General features: G+C 35.5%; 1 long non-coding RNA gene across 1 annotated transcript; it reads right to left on the reverse strand.

The window, feature by feature from the left end:
* Positions 1-5,752: 5,752 nt before the first annotated feature.
* LOC134654864 (uncharacterized) lies at positions 5,753-9,076 on the reverse strand. The gene is made up of 2 exons (XR_010097378.1): positions 8,899-9,076; positions 5,753-5,793 (listed from the first exon to the last, which is right to left on the reverse strand). It is a non-coding gene; the product is annotated as an uncharacterized LOC134654864 (long non-coding RNA).
* Positions 9,077-12,143: the final 3,067 nt, after the last annotated feature.

The raw sequence follows: 12,143 nt of genomic DNA on the forward strand, positions 1-12,143 counted from the left end.
ACGACAGCCGTCACCTTAATTGTTTTCATTTGGTTTTCATTCTGAATCGTTTCTGTTTCAAGAGATATTTCTGCTGTCACCATTAAATACCAATACATTAAATAAGAATAAGCAAAGCTAAGGGGCCTACAATGTACAATCATGCTCGTTGATGGTAAACATTACTAAAAATTGAGGTTATGACAAGTACATACTGGAAGAACTCTTTCGAACTTTTAAGATTATGTTCAGTTTTTTTGTTTTAGGGTTAAAAGGCATAAATAAAATTAAAACGTATGCCTAAATCTATCCAACAAGACCATAAATTGTGTCCTGGAAACCGTCCATAGGCCCACATGTCTAACTCAATCAGTTGTGACTATTTACAAAGATGCAATAGAATACTACAGAGTATTATGCTTGGTTGAAGTGACCCGGTAACATTGGTAACTTCATTATATTTTTTCAATTAATGACCTGAATTATAGTGTAAGCTAAAGTGACCCTTATCTTATTTACCTTTAAATTAAATAAACACCCAAATATCAGTTGTTTTATTTTTAATATGTAATCCTAATGTACAATATATACCAATCAAAAAAATTACACAGGTATGTCATATTCATCCAGAAGAGTACACTAATTTACATTAACAAGTGGCATATTATATTGTAAATAACAAATATATGCACTATCTAATTATCTGCATTTTGATATGATTTTATTTTAGTAAACATAGAAGACATAGATAGGGAACAAAGAGAATATAAGCACTACCATAGGGAGTTGTTTTTGATATCTTCAAATTTGTTCATCATTTTGATTAACATTGTTTTAACATCGCTTTTAAATTGTCCGTCCATGTTTCAAATTTTTTCAATAAACCGCGAGTGACAATTTGAATTGACGTACGCAGGGCGCGCTCAGCGGAAAAAAAAATCTTTTGGTTCGATGTACATTGCTGCTATTCTTAGCGCAATACTGCTCTTTGAGTGTTGCCCTACTTTAGTTTGCTTTACATTGCTACTGACAAGATTTGGTTGACGGACTATATTAGTTATTGTTCTCAAAAGTTATCATAATGTATATAGGTACCTAACTTTTTAACCCCCACGTCAAACGTACACATTACCCAACAGACACACATAGTTTCGATAACCTATATTAACGTTGCGTATTATTATTTTTTTAAGGTTACACCTACAGTTTCTTTAATTAAGTATAAAGGTGCTAAATTTTGAATACTATGTTTTTTTTTTACTTTTTTTATGCTACAGAGAATCTGAGTTTAGTATTTACCTAATTATTATTATAACTAATATTTTATTAAATAGTATTGTGGGGTTAAAGGATACTTGAAAAGGTTAGGTAAATGTCCCAATATTTGCCACCCTAACTCTAATAATTAACATTTATTTTGTCAACTCTATAGCCGTTAGTTAGGATTCAAAGGGATACGTACTCGTAGGTAATGGAATAAGTCCTAAAAATTTAAATAAAGTTTTTATGAAAAGTCAATGCGATTTGATTAAATTCGAAAGTCCATTCAATGTGATTTGATTATTCGTGGGATTTTAATAAACAAGAGATAATCCATGGATATCAACCGTAGATTTAAATGTTTTCAAGTAGGTAAGTAGTTACCTGGTTTAGTTGAGCAGTCAGAGCAGTCGTCCTCGCAAGAGCAGTCGTCCTTGCAAGCAGCTCCTTCTTTACACGTGTCTACAAGAAATAAAACATTGTTGTCGTTACAATTGTCCAAAAAATTTCCAAAATGAATAAATGTGTCTTCTTCTGACCTGGGGAGCATTTTTTATTTATAAGTTTATTTATAAGATTATTTTAAGTTTTATATTGCATGTAGTTTAGCTTTATTTAGTTTGTATTTTTATGTCCCAATAAATAATCTTTTCACTTTAATCCTTAAAAAAAAGAATAAAAGAACATAATATTGAACTCTCTTGTTCCTAAATACCAGGGCGTATAAATCTTAAATGACCTTAAATACAAAACGAGTACCTAAGTATTATTCGTGTCGTGTATCATTGATCAACCAAACGGTCTAGGCAAAAAAAGAAAGCTCAAATTGTAAAAGTAAAGAAACAGCTAGTTCAGCATGTCACTACCTGTGCATGGTTCGCTGGGGGCAGGCATTTTTGTATTTCTCTTGGGACGACCAACTGAAGCCGAAGTAACTTTAGGTGTGATATTATAAAACACGTTTCAAGTGCCTTTATACGATAAATAGTTTACCCAGAAACCGTTCAACCATAAAGGTCAGCTTTAGACAGTTTTTAGGACGTGTAAGAAGTATCCTTGGATGAACAAAGATGGTTCGTTCAGTTCTAAACCGCAGTGGTCAAGTGTACACGGACATTAGACCGATATTTTTGGGGCATAAGTCGATAAAAAGCGTTACTGCCTCTTCTGATGTATCAAGAGCCTTTCATACATCTGGAATTTCATAGGCAGCGCAAGTTTGAAAGATACAAGGCCTCCGGTGAGTCTTCTGAATTTACAATCCGATACATAATCAAGACAGAATAGATATCCGCACTTTGAAACTAACATGTCTAAATCGTTGGGAATGTTATTTTTTTTCTTTTTCCCCGCTTATAGGCTAGATGGTTGATATTGTACCTAAACCTACATTAATACATAATAAATCTTAACCCTAAACCCCTATTAGAAACTTTCTAATACCTATGTGTTTAGTTACATGTATATTTAAAAAGAGTGAGTAAATACCCGTATGAAGAATGATGAAAATGTTGAAATAAGTTAAGCTCCAAAAATATAAGATGTGGGTTGGGTATGATTTAAGGGATTTTTTCATGAGGGGTAAGTCTAAAAATCGTCTGTATGCCGAAGCATTACGGGCGATATTTCATCTTACCCCTCCCTTTCAATTCAATCTTACCCTAACGCACCTTACTTGACCTTAAAACTTCCGGGTAATTAGGTACCTAATTAACTTGCTAAATTAATTACAAACAGATCAATCGTCCGTCACGCCTAGTTAGTCATGACGTCAGTTAAAATGCAGCTAAAAAACCAAGGTGCGTTTTTTTCTAAACTGCAACGGTTGACCAGTCTTAATGCTGTTTGCGTCATCTTAGTTCCTTACAATAAAGTCCACAATGGATTGACTCGGCTGCTTTTTTTATTCAGTTCCTTGGAAACCAATAATCAAAGTTTGAATTTAAAATGTGCAACAGCGCGTATTGGTACAGTTAGTTGTGGGATGCCAAGGCGTTATTAGTTTGTTTATTCTTACTAAATTCATCGGAATATAGCGAAAATGTTATTTTTACCAACGGACCGTACGTATTCATTTATTTTATTTAACTGCGTCATTCAGTAACGTAAATGTCCCAGAGATGAACACTGCCCCAATAGCTAATAGTTGCCAGTTGAAACCTTCTTAATTCCAAGCAACAGATATAACAAACGGGCCCCTTTACACAGGCCTTACACAGGATGTCAAATACTATGACGTTTACCTCATATCATAGGTACTTACGGTACTTACCTACTTAACAAAATAGTACCTATTAGTACTATACTAGTAGTACTTATAGTATAACACCATAACATTGTTGTTGTTGATTGCAGACGAGGCGGTCGAATTTGGACAGCATCATTGCGTCCCAGGATGTGATTGTCATTGCATTCACATTAACAGTAAGTGAATTGATGTATAATTATTTAACTAATTGGTGTCTACCCCAAAGAGTAGTATAGAACAGTCTACTCTGTACCTACTTACAGGATGGCATCCTATTTTTTTAATTAAAGGAAATAAATCAATATTTTTCCTTTAATTAAAACTTTAAAGACTTATATATAGCTGATTTTGTGAAAACTTTTTTTGGTAATTATCATCATATATTATTGGCGAGATTTAAAAATGAATGTTTCCTCTATTTTCGGATATAGAAACAAGGTAGTTTAATAATGTCCTAAATCATAAATTAATATGCTTAAATGACATAAACTGTACATTATTATTGGTATTGGAAAAACTTCTAATTTATTAATTCCTATTTCTTTTAATTTCAGGTACATGCATGAAGTAATTTTTATAGGAAGAATATTTATTTCCTTTCCATTTTTTGGGCGACGTTCTGCAACGTGATAGCGAAATTGTGGCCAATGTACAGGTGCAAATTAAGATGATTATACAGTATCTATTAAACTCATTACTGCTGAGTTGCGCCAAGCGATCCGCAAACTTAAACCTCGTTCGTCATCTGGTCCCGATCGTGTTCCACCTGTCTTTGTTAAGGACCGTCTGGCGGCTCTGATTAAAGGATGACTCACGCTAGACCGAGCCCGGGCCGTGGCGTCGGACATGTCAATTTCTATGACGGCTGATCGGTGATCACGTGGTGCTTTCCATAGAAAACTAAGCTCCGGCCCGGTCCTGGCCCAATTTAGCGTGAATCATCCTTAACCTTTTCCACGCCGTGTCAAACACAAAAGCTGTCACTCAGACGCCACATCATTGAAGTGTCAAAACTGAAGTTGAACTTTATGTATATGCACGTAGGTCGATGTTGCTCTGTGGTCTGTGACCGATTAATCGGTCTTTGGCGTTGAACCTACGGTGCGGATATATCGGTCATTGGCGTCCAAAAGGTTAAGGATGGCTCATGCTTTTTCATTCACACAATTCACACAAATTATGAAACATAGTTTGTAAATATGTTTATTTGCTTTATATTATGCCTAAAGAATTATATATAAGTAGAATATGATTAGGTATTACACATTCATGTGTAAAAATGTTTTTCTCAAAAATTTACAATTAAATATTTTTTTGCTTTAAATACAAACATGGCATCAAATAGATATACATAATATTTTACTGACAAAATAAAAGATAACATAAAGGCCACGACGTTATAAAAAAATGGTTGTTTTGTTTGTTTTTAGTGGTTAGACAAATTGCCAGAAGACAGCAGAATACTTCTCTGGCCAAGTGGCCAATCCTTAAGAGGAAAGGGGACGACCGGTTCTCTATAGAAACGTAGTCCCCATTTTCATCACTGGGTATTGACATTATGTAAAATATTTTTACATCATTTGATGTATATTAACCATAGCTATGCCTCTACGTTGACATTTTCGATTTTTTGGTTAAAGTAAAAATTAGGAGCGAAAAACAGATGTCATACAAATCTTTCAATCCTCCCAGCTCTTGTAATAATTAAAAAAACGAAAAAATCTAACGTAGGGGCATAGCTGTGGATATACAACAAATTGTGTCAAAATATTTTCAATAATGTTAATGCCGGGTGACGAGGACAAGGACAACGTTTGTATGAAACGGCGTTTTCGTGCGTCGTCCACTTTCGTCTTAAGTCATTGCAATAAAGTTCACCTCAGTCGCCAACCCGTAAAGTACCGCGGTATTCGAAAAACAAGATCCGTTCTAGAGAAGAGAACGATACGATATGTACCTACTAGATAACCGGTATCTAGTAGGTACATATGCTACTAGATATCTTTTGCAGCTCAATTCGGGCAATCAATGTCACTTTTACGTTAAATTATCGTAGTAAGATCGTTTCAACATCGTTTTGAGATCTAAAAATACATAACGAGACGTTTTAGACTCTTGCCAATCCTTTTTGGGTCACTGAGCCAATAAAGAATAAAGTATGCAGTAGATTATAAAGGTATGTCGTGGCCAATCGTCTTTCTACTTTTTAGGCGTGGTAGCCTCAGCCGCCGGGCGCTTGCAGGCGCAGCTACAGCTCGAGTCGCATTTGCACGACGAGCCGCACTGGTTCGTGCTGCACTTGCAACCTGGAAAACGAGTAAAATGTACAGTCACCTACAATAATAACGAAGGCCTTAAAAATTTTAAAACCATCTTATTTGTAGAGCCATAAATAAGAGCGTGTCACATATTATTGCGGCCTTCGTTGTGTAACATATTATTGCATGTGACTGTACTGTGAAGCTGTTGACCGTTAGACAGTGAATTATGAATGGTAATTTAGAGAGTAGTAAATAGATCAAGAGTACAATTAGAGGTTCTCCTACCCTCCATATTCCCTATATAGCGTCTGAAAACTATCACCTTACTACGGTTTATTAGCTTCGATTAGAGATTGGATTTACCTGACCGCTATCACAGGCACAAAATATTACAGTGGAATCCGTTTATTATGACTCCGCCTATACTGACCAGGGATGTTGCGCATGCCGATTTTTTGACATCCGCGGATGCGGCTGCGGATGCGGATTTTTAAAGGCTCACATCCGCGGATGCGGATGTCTAGATAGTACCATAAAAAACGTCAAATATTACATTTTAGTAATTTTTATTTCAAAAAACCGGCCAAGTGCGAGTCACTCTCGCGTTCTAAGGATTCCGTACATTAAGTCCCACTCACGCTTGACTGCTCATTTCTAATAGGTTTTTTGGTTAATGAATAATGACTAAATTACCTAGCAGTCTAGCACTTACGCCGATGCTAAGACGTTCCTGTACCGACCTGTTCCACATCCGCATCCGCATTAAATCCGCATCGATTTTATGCGGATGCGGATGCGGATGTTGAAAATAATGCGGAAGTTCCGCGGTTGCGGATGCGGATGCGGATATTCGCAACATCCCTGATACTGACCAACCGCTTACTATGACGTAATTACTGTGCGAAGTTTGGTTTTCACATACAATTCTTAGTGACAAAGTCGGATAAGATGACTTCGCTTATAGTGACAAACCGCTTACTATGACCTATATTATCCTATTTTCATGAAATTATGTCCGGTTATACTGACACGTTCGCTGGTTTTCGTGGCCGTCCCCACGTCTTTCCCTGCGAGGACGTATAGTGCGTGCGTGGCATGTAGGTAAGTTGTTTTAGGTTTGATTCTCAATGATAAGTTGATAATTGGTCAGGTTATTAAAACTCATTTCTTACAATGGAAATCGATATTAATTCGGAAAAATTACCAAAAATAAGAAGTTAATCCACTATGCTCTTTATATGACATCCGCTTAGTATGACGTGTTTGTCACTTCCCTTCGATGTCATTATAAGCGGATTCTACTGTATTAGCAGCCTAATTCCCTTGATTATTTATTTTTCTTCCCTTTCGAAACTAATAGCGTAAAGCACCGTAATTTTAGATCAATGTCGTCCATTATAGGCACGTTTTACTGAGACGTAACATTTATTAAAAATTATATTAAATCACAGATGTTGATGTGGACAATAATTACCTGTAGAGTACCTACATTTAGGTGCTATAAAGACCAGAAAATAGGGCATTATACTGAATGTAGTTTCAGTGATTAAAACAGGTAATTTCAGATGCAGTTGAAGCTCAATAGCAACACGTCTAATTCTAGGTTATTACTTAGTATTTATCGCCGCACGCGCATCAACCTTCGTATGTATGTAGGTACCTAATGCTATTCACCAAAATTATCTTTAAGTATGAAATCTATTTGGAAGAAAAACAAAGCTAGAAACAATTACGCAATTTATTCCAATGTTGCTGTGTAATAATAATAATTTATCAAACTGGACTCGTACCTACAACGAGCTGTAGGTAACGTGGCGTGGACACATTATGATATGATGGGATTCATTTATAAATAGGCCTTGCAATTTTGAAGCTGGGTGTACAAAAAATTAAAGTAAGTAGTACCTAAGTAGGTAATGGTTTTCTATACTACTACTTACAATAACTATTCAAGTCTAAGTAGTTTTCACCTCCGCACAAAATTTCACAAGAATCAGTTGAGAAATGCGATCTGTAGAGGAGAACATCCGATTTACGAAAGCATTTCAAATCTGAATTCAATACTTATTCAAATACATCACCTAAATCCTTCAAGTTTCTCCTATGTATAGGTGTTTCAATTTCAATTTTAAAATCTTTAATGTCAAAATAACACATATTCTGTTTGCAGTGAGAAAGTGACTTCATAGTGCACATTAGTCAACTGTAAAACGGCGTAATATGCGATAAGGCCGTGAAATCAAACATTTCAAACTAAACAACGTTGGTTCAAGAAACATGGAATTGTTTAACAAGCCATTGTAGAAACAATCTCGAGAGTATGTGCAACGCACACTTGAATTACGGAGTACCTATACCTACCTAGAAATTTCCTACTTGTTCAGTCGCCATCAGATATATCGGAGCGGCCAAGGTGATCACAATATCTGAACATGCTTTCTAACGCGTTGACAATACAGGTGTAACCAGATATAATTTGTGAGCGCCTTGACCGCTCCGATATATCTGAAGGCGACTGTCCATCATATATCACTGCACTGTTGCCATCAGTGGCATCAGTCATATCGGAGCGGCCCAAATGGTCAAAAACATGTTTTTTAACGTCTTGATGGTAATATATAGAGGCTTTGTTCAAATATTTGTAAACACCTTAGCCGCTCTGATATATTATATGGTAACTGTACATAGTACCTACCTAAGTCACGCCTATGGATAAAAGTTTTTAAGGCTATTATTGAAGGAAGTTAAAGTTCAATTAATGTGTTAATTGGAATATCGCTCGCAGACGTAATCTGCATGTTAAAAATTGATTCAATTAATGTGTTTTTAAGCTAAACGAAAGCTAAATCAAAAATCAAAATATTTATAACTAGAGCTAAAAGGGGAATCAGATACATGGACGAGACTCTATATAATTGTAGTCATTAATATTGCCCAAAGCAAAATTCAAACGAGAAAATGTAAAGAATTAGAACAGTCTGTCAAATATAAATTAGATATAAAGGGGCCCACTGATTACTAGTCCGCCGGACGGTATCGGCCTGTCAGTTGTTCGGAACTGTCAACTTTTTGTTCTAATTGACAGGCCGATATCGTCCGGCGGACTGGTAATCAGTGGGCCCCTTTTGTAATACAAAAACCGGTACTCACTATCACCGCAACCTCCGCAAGGCATCGTTACAAATTCGAGTTTAGAAAATCAAAAATGGAATAAAACTCAAAACCGTGTTCTCTGCACGAATGAGCGCACGATATTGCTTCAATGAATAACTATTTTAAACGTAAGTACGTTAATTTATCGGTATTCCAATGCAGTTCGTTCGGATTAACGGTTTTCCAGATTATAATGATATTAAATATTAGTGATAGCAATTTGTCACTGATTCCTTATATTGTTTTTATCAAGTGACAAATTGTGTAGATCATCTTTTACTAGTGAATTGTTGCCATGGTGACCCAGTAGGTAAATATGGTTATTAGGTACAGATGTAAAGTGTCATTCAATAGAACTTGCTAACTATGTAAACAAACCGCCATACTAAAAGTGACACTGAATGTCAATTTACTAGTAACTTTTGTTTACATAGTTATAGCAAGTTCTATTGAATGACACTTTAGGGTATAATTATTTTCCATCGTATTTTCACGGAAACGTACGAATGTGTCTTGCTATTTAAGTCAGTCTCGGTACTAAAAGTACTGACGTTGACTGAAGTAGCATGACAAATACGAACGTTTCCGATAAAATACGATGGAAAACAATTTTATTATGCACTACATCTGTATCTATGACCTGCATCCATTTTTGTGGTAATAGTTATATTATAAACAATATAACCCGATTCCATCATGGGTCAATCCCACGTCAATCCACTACGCAGGTTTGTAGTAGGCACATTAATTGTATCTAAGTTTTAAGATTTACCTCCGACGTTTCGAGGACGGCGTTGTCCCCGTGGTCTCGGAGAAGACTGGCTTAAGTTGACATCAGCAGCTTCTAACCGCGCGAGTTTTTCGAACTACCCGCACTTGGTCTTGTTTATCCGCTTGAACGTTTTGCGCACTAGGGATATCACTCTGTCGACACACAACACTAACGATATTCGATTTATCGACTGTTGATATTCGTTTACGCTTACATTTACTAATGACTGGATTCCACGTGTCATCATATTCCTCGCGTTGTCCCGGCATTTTGCCACGGCTCATGGGAGCCTGGGGTCCGCTTGGCAACTAATCCCAGTAATTGGCGTGGGCACTAGTTTTTACGAAAGCGACTGCCATCTGACCTTCCAACCCAGAGGGTAAACTAGGCCCGTATTGGGATTAGTCCGGTTTCCTCACGATGTTTTCCTTCACCGAAAAGCGACTGGTAAATATCAAATGATCTCAAACAAAACTCAAAATTTAAGTAGAACTCATTATTTAATTCGGGCGCATGAAATGAACGCTCTTAGCACAATGGTACGTCGCGATGACTGAGATTCTGTATTCACAAACAAACTTAGTATTGATTTTTTATTAAATACACTACATCCTATATGATTAATTAAGTTATTATCGAACTTATTATCTAGGTAATCTGCATTTACACCTACACCGTATCAGTCACCAAAAACCATATATTGCAATTGTTAGGCGTTTACTTACCTAATGTTTTATTTAGTATCACACATGCAATGGTTTACAATATAATGTAAGTAACAACTTAATCAAAAAAGAAAACAACATAATTTACTTCCAAGAACAGTTAGGTACTCTTAGAAATCTATTTTTTGCAGGAAACTAGACATCATCATTGGTACGAGTCAGAGTCAGAGTTAGAATCCACGACTAGCGTTTTGGAAGTCGAAGTTAAGGGGTACCGACTGTTCGTACCTTATAAAAGACGGTTTCTGAATTTTACTCTCTCAACTCAGCTTTGGGTCAATGAGAAAATCTGATCCGGACGGCGATTCGAAATTTGTAATCTTGTTACGACGGTTTCTTGAGCCAGAAATATCACTGTTGACAGATCATATCCATTTTAACCATTTCATAACAAGATTATAAAGTTAGAATCGGCCTCCAGATAGCTCGTAGCAGTCGTAGCCTTAGCGCTAAGCGGGTTGTAGGTAGACATTATAATCTATATACTATAAAGATATATATCTACGGCGTTATTCATAAACGTCTGATGATCGTCGTTTGTCTCTCTCTATGGCATAACGACAGATAAGATAACAATGATCATCAACTGATTAAGTCAGCATCAGCCGTTTATGAATAACGCCGGTAGAATATAATTATCAAATCAAGGCAAGAATTATTAAAACAAGGGAAGAAAGATGGCGCTGCCGTCAACGCTAGAATTTTATATCTTTGTTTATACGGCTGAAACTTATCTAAATCGGTAACGCAGTTCGGTCATTCGTTGTGCTATATTGTTTTCTAGGCGCGAGATTATTTTGTTTGAGTTGAGTACCTACTTTTTCGGATAAAAAAATAATTTATTATTAAAGAGAACATAAGATCCTCGCTTGCTATATATGGCCCTAGCAGATTCGGTAATTAACTACGGAATATCTAGCTACGGACGAACATACAACACATACCTACACAGAATTTATAATATACAAATAAGAATACTAAAAACCATAGTTCCATTAAAAATAAAGCAAAAATATAAGAATAACTATGATAAACTATTTCAATATTGTAGAGTACTCTTATATATTTAATAAAGTAAAACTGGCTATGATTCTTGAATACAAAGACTTATTAGGAAAGCTGGATAGATACAATAGACCGGCCAACCTCCGGCGATTACCCAATGAACCTCAGTTTAAAGTCCCTAAAACAAATAATGAATATGGCAATAGAGTCTGGAATGCATACTTACCTACTATTCTAAACAACTTTCCTAATAGAGTATTACTAGATATAAGTAATAAACCTATAAGATTAAATATATAATAAAAAAAGAACTGAATTCCATAGTACAAGAATAATTAATAAATAAGTAAGCACATAGATATAATACATATACACATAAACATATATAAATACATTATTATAATAAATATTATTAGAACTTAAGACTAGGGAATAAGTCCCCGCTCTACCTAGTTAATAAAATCTTAAATATTAAAGATTGTAACTAGGTTTTAGAAATTGTAATTCTATTATTATTTGAAATAAACAGATTTAATAAAAAAAATAAAAAAAAGATATCATATAAGAATCCGAACGCACGGTAATTGAATAGAAAGGACTCTATTTAAGCATCCTTCTACCAAAAACATTCTCTATAGGCGACTTCTTACATACATTGCCCGTTTTGTACCCTTTTTTGCAAGTATTACCCTTAAAAAACAAGCAATGGATTCAAACCAATTCGGTTTTGTTATATCGAG

This window comes from Cydia amplana, chromosome 15 (genome assembly GCF_948474715.1).
Source record: "Cydia amplana chromosome 15, ilCydAmpl1.1, whole genome shotgun sequence".
In the NCBI taxonomy this organism is placed as follows: domain Eukaryota; kingdom Metazoa; phylum Arthropoda; class Insecta; order Lepidoptera; family Tortricidae; genus Cydia; species Cydia amplana.